This window comes from Ursus americanus, chromosome 1 (assembly GCF_024610735.1).
Source record: "Ursus americanus isolate L20-20 chromosome 1, mUrsAme1.1.p, whole genome shotgun sequence".
NCBI lineage: Eukaryota > Metazoa > Chordata > Mammalia > Carnivora > Ursidae > Ursus > Ursus americanus.
This window is the reverse complement of record NC_142127.1, coordinates 65690921-65712579: the sequence shown is the minus strand read 5'-3', so window position 1 is coordinate 65712579 and position 21659 is coordinate 65690921. Positions and strand designations below refer to the sequence as shown.

General features: G+C 37.9%; 1 long non-coding RNA gene and 1 other non-coding gene across 2 annotated transcripts in view; both read left to right on the top strand.

Annotated features, from left to right (window-relative positions):
- The window catches only part of LOC148110784 (uncharacterized), a 181688-nt gene that overhangs the window by 107314 nt on the left and 52715 nt on the right, over positions 1–21659 (top strand). The gene's annotated exons all lie outside the window — the stretch shown is intronic.
- LOC123798330 (U6 spliceosomal RNA) lies at positions 12774–12880 on the top strand. Its single transcript, XR_006781252.1, has one exon. It is a non-coding gene; the product is annotated as a U6 spliceosomal RNA (small nuclear RNA).

Genomic DNA, 21659 nt, shown 5'->3' with positions numbered 1-21659 from the left:
TTTTAAGACTGCCTCCTTGCTTCTTATATACATGGCTAAATACCTTCCCCATAGTAAGTGCTCTGATCTCTGATCTTCCAGCATATTTTTTCAGTATTTTCAAAATTAGGGTGGACTTTCTCTTTTGGGTGGTGGCTTTAGATCAATCTTAAATCCACCACTAGCTCCCCCTTTTCTATACTCTGTACAGTTTTTCTCAAACTGACTTTGTTTTCCTGAGAGGGGCTTGCATCAGGAGTGTGGGGGCCGCTTGCTGGGGTTCAGTGTTTATTTTTCTATTTACAGTTAATTTGAAATTTGGACATTCTCTGTTTTCTAGTTATTGTGAAGGCATGGGCATTATGTAGTGTTATTTGATCTTCTTGCTCTTTGTGTTTTGGGGGGGGGGTGGAAGGGAGGAGATGCAGATTTATTCCACCACTGTTAGGTTGGCTACCTAGAACTTCTCCATAATGTTTGCTCTAAATATAATTTACCAATAAGATATATAGGAGTCCATTGACTCAAATTATCTCATCTTTCTCTTTAAGCTTCTGTATCAGTTAAGAGTTCAATAGGGCTGCTGGTTGAAGAGACTCCAAAGCCAACAGTTTGAACAATTAAGGTTTTTTCTTGTGTAAAAAGAGGTAGGTGTCAGTGGGCATTCGTTCAGCAGCACAGTGATGTCAGTGTTTATATCTCTGTGACATCTTAACCTTTCTCTTATGGTTGCCACAGTTATAAGAGGGCTGTTCCACTTCTAGCATTAGCTCTAGAATCCAGCCAGGAGGAAGGACACAGGGCAAAAGGTATTTCTGCTGTCATCTCCATTTTAAAGATCTTTACTGAAAGCCCCATCCAAAAAATTTTGCTTATGCCTAATTGTCCAGAGTTAGTTTAATGACAACCTCTAGCTGCAAGGAAAAATGGGAAATGTAGTTTTTGTTCATTTGGGGTTTTGTGTGTTTATTTGTTTTTCCTAAGCACCTTATTGCCCACAACAAAATTGGGGAGCTATTAATAAGGAAAATTATATTGAGTAGGCAACTAACAATTCTCCTCTACAGCTCCCAAATTCCAGAGTCAGAGAGTTGCTGGTCTTGCACCATTGATTCAGAGACAATTCCCAGATCCATGACTATTGACCATCTTTGGGAGGTCCTAGGAGAAACCTATATCAGGAGAGGTAAGAGAATGACAGAGGGACTGACCAACTGTGGAAAAGGGCCAGAATAAAGCAAGACTAAACATTGTTCCAGGCTGATTGACCCTTATCTCAGGAGAGGGCCAAAGAGTTAATAAGTGGTTCTTTTTTAAGGAAAAAACACATTAACAATTTATAAACAAGGACAATTGTTAGTTAGTTAACTAGTTAATAGTTAGTTATAAATAGTTTATAAACAAGGACATAGTTCTTGTCATATCTTTTCTCTTTTCTCCATTCTTTCTCTAAATGAAATTATAATTCTATAATGAGAAAACTTCTTTAGGAGATAAAATCTAGTAGATCATCTGTTCTTAGCATGGAAAGATCTAATGGGCTAAAATTCGTTTCCAAAATAAAACTCAGCCATCCCATCTAACACACACACACACATACACACACTCAGAGACTTTCATGTATAATGCCCTCATAGATACATATCTCCAAGTAATCACTAACTGAGCTACATATCCACTTCAACAACCTCATTTGCTGAAATACATACATTATTCATTATTCTTTGGTCTTAAATGCAAGCTACTTTTGTAGGTACCCCAATTATTTAAGATTCATTTCAGAGAATAGGGAGCTAGATAGTGAAAAATCTCCAAATCCAAAGACAAGCATCCAAGTTTATAAACACACCCATTTATTTATTGTAGCAGACAGAATCTTGGCATATGATAATTACATTTTGATCCACAGAAAACTCTCAGGAGATATGAACTTCTAGTTCTACCACTAGCTAACTGTGCTATTTAGAGCAATTCACTTAGCCACTCTGAACATCATTCCTCATTTTTAGAAGAGTAAAACTGGCATTAGTGTTTGTTTCCTCTAAGTTCCAAAATCCTATGATTTTGGAGATTCTAATATTCAGTTAGCATTTGTTCAATGTCTGCTATGTGTTAGGCACTGTTCTGTGCACTATGGACACATTATAGTCTAGTAATTACAATGGAGGAGGATTTTAAGTCAATTAAAAGGAGAGGGTAAATAAAATACCTAGAAATAAATTTAAACAAAAGGTGAAAGACCTATACACTGAAAACTACAAAAACATTGCTGAAAGAAATTAAAGACTTAAGTGAATGGAAAGACATCCCATGTTCATGGGTAGCAAGACTTAATATTGTTAAGGTGGCAGTAATACTCAAAGCAATCTACAGATTCAATACAGTCTCTATCAAAACTCCAACCACCCTTTTTGCAGAAATGGAAAAGCCAATATTCAAATTTGTATAGAATTTCAAGGGGCCTTGAATAGCCAAAACAATATTAAAAAGAAGAACAGTAAGAGCACTCACATTTCCTGATTTCAAAATTTACTGCAAAACTACAATAATCAAAAGGTTATGGTACTGGCATAAAGATAGACATATGGACCAGTAGACTAGAATTGAGAGTTCAAAAATAAACCCATGCATCTATGCTCAGTTGATTTTTGACAAGGGTGCCAAATCCATTTAATGGTGAAAGACCAGTTTCTTCAACAAAAAGTGCTGGGACAGCTGGATTTCCACATGGAAAAAGAATAAAGTTGGACCCCTACCTCACATACTATATAAAAATTAACTGAAAATGGGTCAGGGAATTAAATATAAGCACTGAAACCATAAAACTCTTAGAAGGAAATAGAAGTAAATCTTCATGATCTTGGATTTGGCAGTGGTTTCTTAAGTAAGATCAAAAGTAAGCAATAAAAGAAAAAGTAGATAAACTGATTTCATCAAAATTAAAAACTTTTTGTGCAACAAAGGACATTATCAAGAAAATGAAAAACCAACCTACAGAATGGGAGTATATATTTGCAAATCATATATCTGATAAGGAATTAATATCCAAAATATATAAAGAATTCCTACAACTCAACAGTAAAAAAAAAAAAAAAAAAAAAAAACACAAACAAAAATCCAATTTAAAAATGGACAAAGAACTTGAATAGAATATTCTCCAAAGAAGAAATACAGATGACCAATAAACACATGAAAAAATGCTCAACATCAATAATCATTAGGGAAATACAAATGAAAACCACAATGAGATAGCACTCTTCACACCCATTAACATGGCCATGGTCAAAAAGGAAAATAATAAATGTTGGCAAAGATGTGGAGAAATTGGAAACTTCATCCATTGCTGGTAGTAATGTAAAATGGTGCAGCCACTATGGAAAGAGTTCAGTGGTTCCTCAAAAAGCAAAACATAAAATTACTATATGGCTCAGCAATTCTATTTGTAGTTATATACCATAAAGAATTAAAAACAGGGACTTGAATAAATATTTGTATACCAATGCTCATTGCAGCAGTATGACAATAGCTAAAAAGTAGAAACAATTTAAGTGTCCATCAACCAATGAGTAAAGAAATAAAATGTGGCATATATACATAATGGAATACTATTCAGCCATAAAAAAGAATGAGGTTCTGATACATGCTCCAACATGGATGAACCTTGAAAACATTATGCTAAATAACATAAGGCAGGCACAAAAAGGACAATTATGTAATTGACCACTTTTATGAAACATAAGAATATGAAATATCTTCTATGAAATATCTAGAACGGGCAAATTCATAGAGACAGAAGGTAGATTAGAGGTTATCAGGGGCTGGGAGAAAGGAGTTATTGATTAATAGTCACAGTTTCTGTTTGGGTGTTGGGAATAGGAAGTGGTGATTATTTGTCTAATGTTGTGAATGTAATTAATGCCACTGAGTTGTACACTTAAAATTGATTAAAATGGTAAATTTTATGTTACATATATTTTAACCACAATAAAATTTGCCCCCCAAAAATGAGAAGGTAACATAGCTAGGTAGGAAGATTTGGAGACAGCTTCCTTTACAGAAGCCATTGGCTATGCCTTGAGATATGCATGCAGATGTATACAGATGCAGACTTATATGTGTATAAACACCACCCAGGTACCTAAACACAGATACCCAGATAAACACAAGAGTTACATACCTCTTGTACATACCTACATACCTACAGTCTGCACTTTGTATATAAAGATGGTTGATTTTAAACCACCATCAGAATTCAACCATTCATACAAGTAGAGGTGCATATACCTACACATTACATTATGTAATAATATAGCTACACAGATTAGCCAAAGAACCTGCCCACCTACTGAAAAGCATGTTTTACATGCCTACACACACACACACACACACACACACACACACACACACACCACAGAAATCAGGATGCGTGAGGTAACAGCGAACAGGTTCAAGGGCATGTAAATGGGTTCACTGATGTCAGGTGGGAGAATCAGGGTAGTGAGCAAAAAGATAAGTATTGGAAGCTAAGAGTTGTATGGAAGGGAGGGGATTGGAGGATGGGTGAAATGAGTGTGTGGGAAGATGAGTGGCTGTCATAAGAAGACATCATACAGCTTCTTTGTCAAAGAGATTCAAATCAGAAAAAGCTTGAGTCGCCAAGTTTTATTCTTTTCTCTCACCTGTTACTATATGATCTCCGGTTATCAGAGAACAAGCTATACACTCAATTACCTTTGTAATTACACTAGCCCTTCCGACAGGTCCCAGTTCTAGGAGAATTCTCAGGTGAGTTCAGTGAGCTGCTTTCTGTGTCTTCTTTCTGCCCAGATACAGTGAACCCTCCTCACACACCGTCTGAGTTCAGCAGTAGGAAGGCGCCGTGCCCACTGGCACCTAGCAGGAGGGAAGCCCCAGACTGACCAACATCTTTTCATGGATGGTCAAACTGAGAAAGTGAGATGCTGGGAATGGTGAATCAGGAGCCAACGATCAGCATTTAGAGCTGGTTCTCAAAGGGAGCAGTCAATGATAAGAAGACAGACCAGATCTTCAAGAGAAGCAGTAACATTGAGGCCTGAGTGCAAGGCTTCCCCCAGGACACACCTTTTGTTTTGGTCCTCGTGTCCTTTGTGGTGGCAAAGGCCGCACCTTAGCAGAGAGTTGCTAATGGCAGCACTTAGCGAGAGTCTGCTGGGGAGCTCCCGATGGAGGCAGAAGGGCCCTGTCTCTGGTCTCTTTCCTGGGCCTTTGCACCCCAGCACTGGCACTTTATTTTCTTCCCCTCGGGGCTAATTCCCTTCTACATCCAGTGAAAATCCTGAATGACTGTGAGAGTTGACATCTTATCCTTCTCTGTTAGGAAAGAGAATTCTTACTGCTAACCAGTAAAATCAGAATGAGTTACATGCAATCATCAGTACTTCCTCTTTTTCAACCTGTTTTGAAAAAACAAAAAATAGCCTAGGCTAGTATAAGATGTTATAATTTAGCAAAGTGACATCTTGGTGTGTTCTAGGTTTTTTTTCTGAGTTCCATAATACAGTAATTTTCTGAAGAGAGTATATTGATTGAATAAAAGTTGGTCTTTAATAGAAAACCAAGATTGGCTGTGACTTTTGATTATAGGTATTATCTTTTTTAAAGTACACTACTTTCTATTAGTTTTAAAATAAGTATAACTGTTATAATTTTAACAGATATTAATAACCTTTGGGATGTGTGTTTGTGTGTATGTAAGTGACAGAGGTATACGATTTTGCTGATTGAAGTCTACAGTTCATAAAATCACTATTCTTAATACCTAATGCAATTAAAAATGTTTTTGTCATTCAACAGTTATAAGTCCATATTACAAATTATTTGAACATAAAGGAAGTTGATTCTTAGATGAAATTGTCATGTTCTGGCTCTTCACTTACTTTGAATTCCATTGTAGTAGAAAAATTATTCTATCTTTGAAAATAATTTAACTTTTGTAAGCGTGCATGCATGGATAACTCCAAAATGAATAGTGAACTTAAAAAGCTGAAACCTCTTCTGACAGCAGCTTGACTTACTTCTGAAAGAAATTAAGTAAGCAAAATATCAGAATTATGTGCCCTCTTTTAGGTATAATACAGACTCAAGACAAATAAATATTCTTGACTTGGACCATCTGAGAAAAGATTCTGACTGTCTTTCCATGTGATTTGCATATAACTCACATGCCTACACAAAATATCACAAGCCAGCTGCCTCTGCAGGTTTCCTACTCAGAGGAAAGAAAGCAGACCATTGTCAGAATGAGGGAGGTGAGGAATGAAGAGCAGCAGCTATGCGTGGCCTCCACAGTGTGTCTAAGCCGGGCACTGAGACAAGGGCCTACCAAGATCTTGGTTCTCCAACCCCCATCCCACCCACCTGCCCCCACCCTGATGGCTGGGACTCCTCTAGGTGCTCAGGCAGGGAGGCCTGGAAGATAGAGCCAGTGTGGGTAACCAGGTGGTATTTTGTTTTGTTTTTTTCTTTGAGATGTGTATGGATTAAAACTCTGTGTTTCTGTTTTAAATGTTAGGGGTTTTCATTTTTTGCTTTCAAATAAAAACCAGGGGCGCCTGGGTGGCTCAGTCAGTTAAGCGTCTGCCTTTGGCTCAGGTCATGATCACAGGGTCCTGGGATCAGCCCTGCAGAGGGCTCCTTGCTCAACAGGGAGTCTGCTTCTTCTTCTCCCTCCTCCCCTCCCCCTGCTCCTGCATGCGCTCTCTCTCAAATAAATAAGTACAATCTTTTAAAGTATAAATAAAATAAATAAAAACTAAATTTCTTTTTTAGAAAAATATCACTTGTTTATGTCAGAAAATTAAAAAACAGATACGCAAAAAAACTTTAATATATATATCAGTTTATGAACCTATGTCTAGAATATTTCCATTTTGATTTCAATTTGATATATATTATATATAATCATTTTTTTAAAAATCAAAATGGAAATATTCCAGACATAGAGATTTGTAAACTGCTATTTTTATAGAATATATAAGGAACATGATTTGCTATCACTATATTTATGGCACCATTCATGATATTTTATTAGAAGTAGCATTAATTTACCTTCATTTGCTGGACACTTATATCATGAAAGTGTTTTGCCATTATTAGCAATACTGTGCTAAATATACTTGTACATGCATCTATTTATATTACCTGTTTATTTCCTCTGGACAAAATTCTAGAAATAGAATTGTTAACTATACCCTTTTTTGAGGTTTTTGATTCATAGAGATACATTTCCCTTCGGTAAGATTATCAGCTTATATTCCAGCCAGCCAAGTGTCATCATGTTCATTTCTGTATACTCTCAACAAAGCAGAATATTAAGATCCTTAAAAACTGGTTTAAAAAAATAAAATGAAGACCTTGTAGAGAGGCAACATAGAACTATAAATGAGGGAAATAAGGAAAAAGCAAGAGAAATAAGGTTCTTTTTCCTAGACAGCTCTAACTCTAATCCGATTCCTTAGTTTTTCTTCTTATTTATTTATTTAGGTCATATGAGGGACATTGTAGTAGACACTCACCAAACTGATTTCTTTCCTTCCTATGCACACAGCCAGACTGCATATCCCAGGCTCCCTAAGGCTAAGTATGATTGTGATTTCTGGCTAACACCATACGGTGGGAACGATGATACGCTGTAAAGCCTGGCCCTGATCCTCTTTGCGGTTCTTTTCCTTTGTCTGCTTGATGCAGAGTCTTCAGAAGCCTTGTAGGATGGCAAAGTCTCAGGAAGGAAGAGCCCAGATCCCTAAATCACCTCATGGAAGGCCATTTGTCAAATCCCCACACTAAATCGTTAACATATGCAATTAATAAATTCTGTTGTCTTCAGCCACGGAGATTATAGAAAAACTATAAAATTCAGATAAAGAAAAGAAGAAATTACCCAGAATTCTAAAGACCAGAGGTTAACTAATTGTTACAGAAAGTAGTCTAGCCTGACAAATCCAGGCATGTTGCTGCCTTTAGTCAACCCACATTGGAATTAGTGGTAAAAAATGAGGGCTTGCTATTATTTTCTCTTTCACAATATCGTCCTCCTTTTTGGATACCTATTGTGGAAAATAATAAGCTAGTATGTATACAGTAATTATATATGGAAAATTGGACTTATGTGTAAGGTGTATTCTCTACCTATACCTCACACTCAAATATTCATGCCAAAGGAGTAGAAAATTGACATAAGTGAATAACTTAATATCACTTATTTGATTTGGGATGATGTCAGCCTGTGGTCAGAAATACACACCTAGGTTTAAGGGAGAGACCGCTTTAACCAATCATTCCATCTATTCCCCAAATTTCTAGCTCCTTTGAAGTTGGGAAGAACATGTGACCAATGAAATGTAAACAGAAGGGCACCTGGGTGGCTCAGTTGGTTAAGCATCTGCCTTTGGCTCAGTCGTGATCACAGGGTCCTGGTATCGAGTCCCGCATCGGGCTCCCTGCTCAGCAGGGAGTTGGCTTCTCTCTCTTCCCCTCCTCCTGCTCTCCCTGTCTCTCTCTCTCTCAAAAATAAATAAATAAAATCTTAGGGGTAAAAATGTGAGCAGAAGCCCCAGGTATTTCTTCTGGGTGGAAGTAGTGAAAAGCCCACCTGAGATGGTCTTGTGTCTATTTCCCTGCGGCAGTGACAGGGAGCTGGTGCAGCCACAAGATGGCAGAGCTTCCATCCTCCTCCTCCTTGAGTAAGAGTGCCTCCCCATACGTAATGCATATGTGGCACAGGCAAGAATTAAACTTTCTTGTGTTAAGCACTGGGGTTTCAGATTAGTTGGATAATTGCAACATAAACCTACCTTGTGCCAAAGCAAGGCTCACACAATTCTCTGTATCTTGCACCCTCCACATCAGCAGCTCAAAGCCACCCTTAATCAACCTCAGACTCATTACATGGGATCTGACTTCCCAGCTATGCAGGAAAATGTGAGCTAATGATTAGGACTTTAGAATGAAGAGGGGTCCCTTCTTGGGAGTGCAGGAGTGATCTTACCAAGACGAATAAGAGGCAAATGTAGTTTTTCCTAGCCCCAAGTAGCTTATGAAATAAATTTAGATTACACTTACACTATGTGAGAACCAATAATGGCATACAGACATAAAGGTAGTAATGACAAAGGATGAGTCTGGTTTCTTGCCCTGCAAGGCAAGTACATTGTATCACTTATTTTCCACCAGTTAATAATGAAAAGTGATACATGGCAAGGAGTGGAGAAGTTAGTTTACAAAGAGAGAATATAAAATGAAGCACAGACCTCTGCTCCTTTAGTGTCTAATAGCTTTAAATGAATTCTCTTAAATCAATGAATGATAACTTTTCTATCATATCTGAATTCTCTTATAATGAACTTGTATTATTTTTATATTTAGACATTTGGAAACAAAATCACTGTTAGTGAATGAAGAATTAATAATTGTTTCCTCCATTGACCTGTATGTAATAGCCCCTAACACAAACAATGCTTAGCAGCTTCTTTAACTTTTTAATTCAAGGGCTGAGCTGCTGGAGGACAGATGCAGGGTTGTAAATTTTAGCAAGGAGGCACATCGTAGAGGCTCCAATATGTGAGCTGCATATTGAATGATTCTACCTACCCTGTGCATATTTGTCCATCAACTCTTTCATCCAGGAATTACTTGCTTTAGTTTCAAGTGATATTCCAAATAGCTTTGTGGGCTCTGGACTTGCCCCTAAGATCACACTTAGCAGGATCCAGGCATGCAATAATAGAATTGTCAAAGACAGAATCTGAAATTCTTGTTAAATGGAGTTTCTGTGCATAGACTCCACTTCACTGGCATCATTACTCTCCCAGATAAAACTAGGCAAGCAATTTTAGCACCAATTCCTTATCTTTTCATACTTTTGTATTACCGAATTACTGCACGTAGGTAAGTATATCAGAAATCATCTTGTTACAGCTGTAGATAAAATTTTTGTTATCCTATTACCCGTTTTAGCTTCTTTTTCTTTTGCAAGTTATTTGCTGTCAAGCCTTATGCTATGAACAGCTGAAGGTCATTTTCTAGATAAGCAACTCAGTCAATTTATTTCAATTTTCCCATTTTAAAAAGTTTTGGCTACCAGGAATATAAGATAAGGTTTCACTTGTGATAATTACCAAATTTCAAGTAAGTGGTAAATGAAAATTGCCTGTTATTGTGTAAGGTAATTAAACTCTTTGTGGGAAGCGATTGGTATTTTAAATAAACCTTCTGTTGACATTGTTTAGCTAAAACTATTTCAAAGTCTCCAGGAAGGTCTAAATCTTTAAATTTACTTTACTATTACAGTCATTTTACTAGCTACAAAACTACAGCCATCTATCTCTGGCTGTCTCTTTCTGACACCCACAGATGAATCTACCCACACACTCACCCACGCAAACCTACACTCTGACTCACATTCAGAACGATTGTCAAAAAATCCCCACTCGCTGTCTAACTAAAATGTTCCTTTCAAACACATGCTACTTGTTTGATCTATTTCCATGTATCAGTGAGTCAGCTGAGTCTTGTCTGATCTACCCAGTAGATGAGAGCCTACATGTATGTTTTTTTTTCATATGGATTTGGCAAACCTGGTACATATTCAAGCATTGGAGATCATAAAAGCCTGGTGAGCAGTTTTTCACTCGCAACATTTTTGACATCAAATTTGTGAGTTTTTTCCTTACACCAACCAATTTTCCAGCTCTCCAGGCACGAACTGTGTGTCCTACAATTCAATTCTGGCAGTAACTACCAGAGTTAGTAGACAGGTTAAGGGCTCATTCCCACAAAACTGCCCCCACTTCAGACACCAATCACAAATCTCAGGCCAACCATATTTCTGATGCACAGGTTATAAATTGGGGGTTCCCATGACCCCTTTCTCAGGTTCCATAATTTGTTAGAACGGCCCACAGAACTCAGAAGCAGTTTACTTGCTATTTACTGGTTTATTACAAAGGATACAACTCAGGAACAGCCAAAAGACTGCTTGGGCAAAATATAAGGTAGGGTGGGGGCAAAGAGCTTCCATGCCCTCTTCGGGCATATCACCCTCCCAACAGCTCAATATGTTCACCCACTGGGAAGCTCTCTGAACCTGATCGTTTAGTGGTTTATATGGAGGTTGCTCTACATAGGCATGGTTGAGTAAATCATTGACCATCGGCGATTAAGTCAATCTCCACCTTCTGTCCCTGGAGGTCAGCAGGATGGGGCTGGAAGTTCTAACTCACTAACTAGGTTGGCTCGTCTGGCAACCAGCCCTCATCCTAAAGTTACCGAGTGGCCCACCAGGAGTTGTCCTATTAGCATATACAACTCTGGTGTGGTTGAAAGGATCTTATAAATGACAAAACCTGCCCCTTCGCTTTTTCAGGAAATTCTAAGGGTAGAACCTCTGTGTCAGGAACCAAGGACAAAGGCCAAATATGCATTTATCACATTTGAGAACATTTACTATAAATGAATTCTTATCCAAATCCCGGCAATTATTTCTAATTTAAATATTATTCTAGAACTGGCAGCATGTTTAGGGCTATCATTTCAATTAGCCTGAAGAAAGAGAATAACTACAGTTTAATATCACATGCATCTACCTGGACTGCTATTGAGCAATTTCAAAAGGGAAGGAAAAAAGGATGCAACTCATTTTATTACATGACAGCAGAGCATCATTTCACTTATATATAACTCTTTTATCCAGTGTCGTCTATATCTGAATACAGCTGGGATCCAAATGGAAAGGATAAGACTGAAATCTCTAAATAAATGTACTAAAGCTTTTTTTGTTTGTTTTGTTTTGTTTTTGTTCATGTAGGAGTGACCCTTGGGCATACACTCTATGCTCATTTAATATAATTTTACATAGACTATAAACAAGTTTGTTTATGTGACTTATCAACCAGTCAGCCAATTAGAGAGCATCAAATTAAAGCAACAAATTCAAAAGGTAGGTGAAATTCTGTCAGGATGAAGTGACAACTGACAATCTCACAGCAAAACAGACAGCAAAAAAATTGTGAGAAATAAATTAAAAGTCTGCAGACATTTGGTGTGGGAATAAACCATTCAGTACACCCCAGGACTACTTCAGGGTATCATTGCTTTGTAGTACAGAGAAGAACTGAGTTTTAGAATGATAATAATCATCAAAAGAAAACTCAGTTTGGCTCTATTTGAGAGGTCAGAAATGTATAACCCATTTATTTGTATAAAAATAGTTCCAAGTAAATTTTTTAAAATAATAAAATAATATGTATTAATTTTATTTAAAAATTTATTCTTTATAGAAGAGCATAAAGGGAGAAGTAAAATCTCACTTAACTGCCCCTACCCCTTCAATCATACTCCATAGAGGTCCTTCCATTTTCTGTAGTTAATTTTTTTTTTTTTTTTACATTTTGGTATTTAATGGGGGAAACTCCAGAAATCTAGGAAATTCATTATCTAGAGAACCCATTTTCTCATGATCTTGGCTAAAGGAAGCAAAGCTATATCTATAACTCAGTCCCCATACACTAATCTCGTCAGGATGTTTTTGCTACAGAGGAAGATAACACCAGTCCCAAATACGTAGATCAAAGATGTTATTATCTCTCCTTGATACTAGCCTCTGTATTCATATCTCTTTATAGCCACTAGTCTAACCACTTCTCATTAGTTTTTTGGATACAAGACAAAATTCTAAAGGAGTACTACTGTTTAGTTCAATGAGTTCAATCATCAATGCCTGGTGGCTCAATGTCCTTTTTAAAATATGCCAACAAGTGCACCCTTCAGCAGCACATATACTAAAATTGGAATGATACAGAAAAGATTAGCATGGTCCCTGAACAAGGATGACACACAAATTTGTGAGGTGTTCCATATTTAAAAATAAAATAAAATAAAATAAAATAAAATAAACCAACAAACCTAAGAACCCTTGTAGGGGGTCACAGAAAAAGGGCAGGCAGCTTGATTTAGCAGGAGGGCTGGCCTCTTGGCCTGACCACTTCCTGTCCCCCTGGTTCCTTTTCAAATCTGGACCAGATGAAAAAACACCAAACTTCCACCACCACCATCACCTCATCTTCAGAGGTAGTTTCTTACAGGAACTGACTTCCCATAGGCCCCAAATAGTCTCAGTCATGGGCTCTAGGGTCTCAAGCGAATGCTTTGTAAGTCTAAGCAGGAACTGATGTGCACCAAAAATACCTGTTGCAATGAAAACAACCATTTCTTATTTGCTTGAGGGGTAGAGAGGGGTGTTTAAAACAATAAACAACATTAAGGTACAGAATTTAAATATATGCTTATACCATTTGAGGTCAAAGTTTGCTCAGCAAGAAACAAATTTCCATTTGTAACCACTCTTTTCTTATGAACTCTGTATAGATTGCAATTGAGACATATCTATAGGAAACTTAAAACTTCCACAAGTAGCACATGAATTTTTGATGCATTCAAAATACAGATTGAGCTGAAGTTATCAAAATAGAATCATATTTCAAAATAAAATACTGTGAGTCAGGACAGTCCTACCAAGTATAGCAACCTTGTTTCTGAAAAGCTTAGAGCCTGGGTCAGCACAATGGTAGCAGAGCGATGTTTTATCAAAGTGGTGTAATTAGTAATGGGTGGCGATATTTTAACCCCTCCTCCCAAGAGTTCCAAAATGCTTTTTTAACATGTTTATAAATATTTGCTTTTGTGCCATTTTAGGGGGAGCTTTCCATACAAACATTTGGTTTTCAGTGAGTCATCCCCAATCTGGTTCACACCCAAAAGCTTCCTGCTTGGCTATCAGTGAATATTGGGCTCAATAACTGCCTTATTTTTATAACTGGCTTGAATGAAGATGGGAAAGGTGGTAAAGGAAGAAAGACATTTTTTTTTTTAAGATTTTATTTATTTATGTGACAGAGAGACAGCCAGCGAGAGAGGGAACACAGCAGGGGGAGTGGGAGAGGAAGAAGCAGGCTCCCAACGGAGGAGCCTGATGTGGGACTCGATCCCGGAACGCCAGGATCACGCCCTGAGCTGAAGGCAGATGCTTTAACGACTGCACTACCCAGGCGCCCCAGAAAGACATATTAAGATAAATATGAGAACACTCTTGTTTCCTTATGAGATTTTGACAAATACGCACCAAGACCCTACCATTTAAGCTTAGCTTAATGGCTGGGTTGTGATGGATTTGTTTTTGACCTTTTAAGAAACATCCAGATGATGATCCTTGATGTTGTTACTTGGTTTAGTCATCATGTGTACTTGCTAGCTAAGGACACCCCAGAATTCAAATTACAATATGCAATTTTACTTTTACTGTTGTAATTACTGTTATTGGATCCTAAAACCAAACTAAAGCAACTAGAAGAATAAATTACCCTTCCTCATATCGAAATTGAAGAGAATGAGGGTGCTTAGTTAAGATTTTAATTAAATTGTTCTTCAGCTAGAATTACAAAACTTTTATGTAAATAAGGAAGCAACAGTGATGAAGCATATGAATTAGCAATGAGTCTCTTTTTATTTCCATTCCTAAAGGGAAAAACTTGGGAGTTGAAGTAGCACATTATATATCTTGGGGGTAAGATGTCAATATGAAAAAAAAAAACCACCTAAAATTGCCATGCATGATATTGTGAATTACAGATTAAAAAAAAAAAAAAAAGAAAAAGAAACAAGTACCTTGCAAATCATACAGTAGGTAGATTATACCATGTATTCCTCTTTATTGGATTAGAGGAAGGGTTACAAACTCAAATCCTTATATCTTGAATTGAACTCTATGTACCTAGTCATACTTTGTTTGCATATTACATATTAAATGCTTAGGAATGATCTTTGTTCTGTCTTACCTCCCCAAAACACTATTCTCATTTTTCTTGAAATGTATATTTCTCTCTCTTTACATTTTATTCTTCCCAATTTTTGTATGGACTCGGTTATAAAAACAATATCACTTTTTCTTCACTTTAAGAAAAAATGGTCTGATTCATACATTGGTGACTGACAACAGTCATTTAGCCTTCATGTGAAAGAGGCAATGAAGAGTGATGAGGACTGTGATAAAATAGAAAAGCACATGCCTCCTTTGAAATGAGGATCTACTTCTAAGCACCAGTAAATAGGGCAATAGCCATATCTTTCCATTTTTCATGAGAAAGTCTGAAAGTATTTAAGTATTTTATGGCTCAATGCTTTAAAAACAAGAAATTCCATTTTAGGTGGCTAAAAAAACAATAATTACCACTGGAAAATATGAGCGATTAAATATATGTACTTCAATTCACATTAGGGAAGGAGAGAGATGGAAAGTGCCAAGGACCCTGGACTGGTTCCCCTCATGGTCTGCTTTCCATCTCTCAGCCAAACAGCAACACATATACTGTTTCGTGGGACACTGAGGTGCCATCAGTCATCGCTGATCTTCTTATAGAAACTGTTCCCTAATTTGCTCCATAGTGAATGTTTGACACTTGAATTCATACTTGCTGGGAGAGATGGGAAAATCTTAGGGCCATTATAACAATAACAACAATGAGTTCATGTTGAGAGTCAGGCACTATTTATTCTTTCACTTAACAAGTATTTACTGAATGCCTGCTATGTGCTAGAACTATGTTTCTGGGATGTGTTAGGCAATTTGTAGGCATTAGAAATATATCAATTTAAGAAAAAAATGCCTGTCGTTATGGAAATTAGATTCATTGGGGAGACAGATAATAAAATGAATAAGTATATTAAGTATATTAAAATGAATTAAGTACATTAAGTTATACTTAATAAGTACTATTAAGAGATGGTGATAAGTGCCATGGAGAAAAGTAAGAAAGAATAATTTCTCTGGTATCCCGATGTGTAATTGGAATGGAAATACTTGGTAACTGGCAGAACCTCTACACTGATTTCTTGTACTGTGGGATAAAAACTGTATTAGTGGGGAAGACAAAGTAAAATATCTGAAATCGATTTGCCCTTTCACATGATAGTAAATAAAAAACAGGGAAATAGCAGAGTTTAGTGCTACAATTTAAGACCTAAAGAATACAGGGTGATGGCCCTCATTTATCCCCATTTAATTCACTAGTCTTGCCCTTACAAAAATGTCAGATCCTGGGAAATAATAAACCAAACAGTTGCCCTGATTGCAGTTGCTATGCCAGATGTAATATCTCTACTGGAACAGATTAATATGGCCTCAGGTACCTTACATTGATTAGCAAATGCATTCATTTCTATTCCTATCAAGGGAAGGGAACAGAAGTATGTGAATGACACAAACATTTGCAGTCTTGACCAGGGTTAATTCTTAGCTCTATGTCATAATATAACCCAAAGGAACCTAGACTGCCTGGACGTTCTGCATATCACCACAATATTTGAAGATACCATATGCGGTGGTTTTGAAGTATGCCCACAAATTCTTTGTATTTCTTCCTTCAAGAGACGGAGCTTAATTCCTGTCCCCTTGAGTGTGGGCTGGCCTTAGTGACTTACTTCTAACAAATAGGATATTGCAGAAGTGACGATATGTGACTTTTAAGACATTAAAACCTCATTCCTTGCTCTCTCTTGGATCACTTACTTGAGGGAGGTCAGGTACCATATGATAAGGACACTGAAGCAGCTCTTTCAGAGAGATTTATGTGAAAAGGAGCTGAGGCCTTCTGCCAAAAGCCATGTGAATAAGCCATCTCAGAAGCAGATCCTCCAGCCCCAATCAAACCTTCACATGACTGTAGCCCTGGACATCATCTTGCCTATAACCTCATGAGAGACCTTAGCCATACTGCCTGGCAGACCTATGCTGTTAGAGGTATCTGTGATGGGAAAAGGCATTTTATGGAGTTTCCAGCAAGCCCTAGTAAAAGAATTATTATGTAGATGTTAAGAGTTCTGGAACAATGTTACACCATCTGTAGCAGACACCATTCAAAATATAGTTCCTGATGTGCTACTAGGCCCTGGTAGGTACAGAACACCTGATCTTGGGACATCCAGTGGCTACGCAGCCAGAACTGTTTGTTACAAGGTGTGTTCTGTCAGATCCACTAAGTCATAAGGTCATGTGAGCCCAACAGAAGTCCATAGTGGGGTGGAAGTGGTACATCAAAGGACAAGTAAGCTGCATTATAGATGGCTTAGACTCCTGTTTCATCCACCACTATAGCACCATTGCCTGTCTCTCAGCTTACACTCATATTTTTTGGGGAGGAGGCAAAGTTCCCTTATGATCAGCTCATGGAAAAGAAAAAAAAATGTCCTGATACACAAATGGATTAGCTTGGTATGTGGTGAAGCCAGAAATGAACCACTATGTTATAATCCCCATCCAAACATGGCCCTAGAAGACAGCAGTGATGGGAAGAGCTTTGATGGTACATCTTATCACCTACATTGTGTGGAAAGAAAAGTAGCCTGAAATAAAAGTATAAGACTCATGCGATGAATAGTATAGCTGCTTAGTCAGGAGCTTAGAAGGAGAAAGATTCAAAATTTGGGAACAAACAGGTCTGCTGGATAGACCTATAGGAGTCCATTCCTCCAGCTACTGGAAGTATTGCAGAACTCCTATCCAGAATATATTAAAAACCCTTCACATCTCAGTTATAAAGAATGAAACAACCCAGTTTAAAAATGGGCATAAGACTTGAACAGACACTTTATCAAAGAAGATATATGGATGGCAAATACACCCATGGAAAGATATTCAACGTCATTAGTCATAGAGAAATGCAAATTAAAACCAAACTGAAACACTATTTCACAGTTAGGGGAATAGCTGAAATTAAAAAGACCAAATACACTGTATGCCTAAAATTAATACAGTGTTATATGTCAATTATATCTCAATTAAAAAAGTTTTTAAAAGACTGAACACACCAAGTGTTGGTGAAAATATAGAGGAACTGGAACTCTTACACTTCTGGTGAGAATGTAAAATACTTTTTAAAAAAAGATTTATTTATTCACTTTAGAGAGAGAGAGAGTGGGAGGGGCAGAGAGAGAGGGAGAGATAAATTTTAGCAGACTCCTTGCTGAGCTCAAAGCCCAATGAGGGGCCCAATCTCACAACCCTGAGATCATGACTTGAGCCAAAACCAAAAGTTGGAAGCTCAACCAACCGTGCCACCAGGGGCCCCAAAAATGTAAAATACCTTGGAAAACAATCTTCTTTAAAAGTTCAATGTACACTTACTATATATGATCCAGCCATTTCATCTTTAGTTATTTACCCCAGAGAAAAGGAAGCATAGGTTTACATAAAGACATATATACATATATGCACCTACATAAAGACCCACATATATAAAGTATTCACAGAAGCTCTGTTTGTATAATCCCAGACTGCAAACAACCCAAATATCCATCAATAGGTAAACAAATTTTGGTATGTCAATACAATAGAATACTACTCAGCAGTGAAAATAAATGAACTCTAGAGTCACACAACAATGTGTATGAATCCAAATTAATTATGCTGAGTGAAAATAGCTAGACCAAAAAAGAAAACTTATTGTAATGACTCTATCTAATATTCTAGAAAATACAAATTAATCTATAGTGACAGAAAGAGATTAGTGGTTGCTTAGTGATAGGGTGGTAGGTTGGAGGGAAAGAGAAGGAATTACAAAGGGGCATAAGGAATCTTTTGGGAATATGTTCATTAATTTATCAAATTGCACATTTTAAATATATGCAATTTATTGTATATCATTATACTTCAGTTAAGCTTTTAAAAGAAAAAAAAAGATTAAATTTCGTGCCAGTAATGTCTAGTACCAGATCCTTGGAATCAAAGACCATAATCTGGAAGTGCTATTCCCGTTAACTCACAAGGAAGTGACCTAAGGCAAGCTTACATTCTCTGGAGGTCAGGTCAATGTGGCAGGTTGTTAGGAGTTTTAAGTCAGGAAATAGGTAGTATTCATTCATTCATCCAAAAAAAGTATATGTGTATGCGTGAGTGTGTGTGCATAAAATCTGCTCTGCAGGGACGCCTGGGTAGCTCAGTTGGTTAAGCATCTGCCTTCGGTTCAGGTCATGATCCCAGCGTCCTGGGATCAAGTCCTGCATTGGGCTCTTTGCTCACTGGGGACCCTGCTTCTCCCTCTGCCTGCCACTCCCCTACTTGTGCGCGCTCTCTCTCTCTCTGACCAATAAATAAATAAAATCTTTTTAAAAAAACCTATGCAGTGCCAGGTATTATTTTAGGATCTGGAGACACAGATTTGAATCAGATACAAATCCTGCTCTTAAGTCAAGGTCATGAACCAGGTAAATAAAACGTCTTAAGTCTGAGATCATCCAGAAGCATGTGAGGGTCTGATAGGATGAGCTATGAGTGTGGAAGTGTCAGACCCAGATCAGACAGAACTGGGTTTGGGCATTGAAGTAGAGCTACATTGATCCAGGAAGTGTCTCTGAGGATCCAGATTCTAGCCCTTTGACATCCAAGTTTGAGTCACTTAGCAAGGATTATGGTCAGGAGCAGACTCCCTGATAAGGGGTGAGGTAAGGTAGATGCCCCCAATTATGAAAAGAATCATGTAGGAAAATGGTTAATGTGAAGAATACCAAAGAAACTAGCTGGCCCAGAGTGAAAACTCTATAGTAGAGAAGAGAGAAAAATAATGCACCTGGGAATAGTTTGGTGGGAGGGACAGTGAACACAAATTGGAATCTGAGGGGCTCTTAAAACCCAGTCTGAACAAGTGGAGCTCAGTGGGTGCCCTAGCACAGATAGGGAGCAGAGAAAGTTCTTACTCTTAAGTATAGTGAGAGGTATAGTCAAATCAGAGGTTGGATGGAATCCTTTCTTGTATGAACCCAGGAAATATAGCTAAGGACTCACAGCCAATCAGAAGAATGTATTCAAAACAGGCCACTGTTTGACCAAATGTCAGGGGGTGGAGCTATCCTTGCTCACCAGTAGGGACACAGATGACTGTAGAAGAATGAAAGTCAAGGGATTTTTGACAAGGAGAAGATATACAGGTCAGAGCAGAAATTGGTGCCTACAGGGTGCTGATGGGAGATGTCCAGGTGGGACCAAGCTAAGAGGGCTAAAAGCCAAAGATTATAGCCAATTTTAAAAGACGTTAGGACCCACAGGGACTAGAGTTGGTTAGAGAGAGATAAGAAGTTCACCAACAGATCTTTCAAGGACACAAGCTGCTTTTGAGTTTGCCTAGGAACTCTGACTCTGCCCATTATGTCATATTCCTACAGAGTCATGTGTTAGTACCAGATTACTGAGGGCACTGGCAGCCAAGCAGAGGAGTTTAGACATGAAATAATGGGCACTAGAACAACTGCAAGCTTTTAAGCAAGAGCGTAACAAATGGGAAAAAAAAAAAAACAATCTGGCAAATTGTATCGAGAAAGAGCTTGTCAAAGAAGGCCAGTTTGAAAGCTATCACAGCACCTCAGGGGCTATATGGTGAGGGTGGCAGCTGTGAGAAAAGGAGTTGCTGTCAGAGAGGTGGGAGAGGAAGCCAGATTCCTCTGGCTGGTTGCCTCAATGTGGTAGATTATAACAAAAGCCACAACTATAGAAGGATAACTATATAATAACACAAATATAGTAAAGTGTTAGTTAACAAAAATAGGTGGTGGGCATGGCAGTATTCACAGTACAGGGCTTTTAAATTTTTTGTATGTTTGAAAATTTACACAATAAAATGGCAAGAACAGCCAAGGAAACAGTCAGAAAAACTAAGAGGCAGCCCACGGAATGGGAGAATATATTTGCAAATGACACTACAGATAAAGGACTGGTATCCAAGATCTACAAAGAACTTCTCAAACTCAATACACGAGAAACAAATAAACAAATCAAAAAATGGGCAGAAGATATGAACAGACACTTTTCCAATGAAGACATACAAATGGCTAACAGACACATGAAAAAATGTTCAAAATCATTAGTCATCAAGGAAATTCAAATCAAAACCACACTGAGATACCACCTTACGCCAGTTAGAATGGCAAAAATAGACAAGGCAAGAAACAACAATTGTTGGAGAGGATGTGGAGAAAGGGGATCCCTCCTACATTGTTGGTGGGAATGCAAGTTGGTACAGCCACTCTGGAAAACAGTGTGGAGGTCCCTTAAAAAGTTAAAAATTGAGCTACCCTATGATCCAGCCATTGCACTACTGGGTATTTACCCCAAAGATACAGACGTAGTGAAGAGAAGGGCCATATGCACCCCAATGTTCATAGCAGCAATGTCCACAATAGCTAAATCGTGGAAGGAGCCGAGATGCCCTTCAACAGATGACTGGATTAAGAAGTTGTGGTCCATATATACAATGGAATATTACTCAGCTATCAGAAAGAACGAGTTCTCAACATTTGCTACAACATGGACAGCACTGGAGGAGATAATGCTAAGTGAAATAAGTCAAGCAGAGAAAGACAACTATCATATGATTTCTCTCATCTATGGAACATAAGAACTAGGATGATCAGTAGGGGAAGAAAGGGATAAAGAAAGGGGGGGTAATCAGAAGGGGGAATGAAACATGAGAGACTATGGACTATGAGAAACAAACTGAGGACTTCAGAGGGGAGGGGGGTGGGGGAATGGGATAGACCGGTGATGGGTAGTAAGGAGGGCACGTATTGCATGGTGCACTGGGTGTTATACACAACTAATG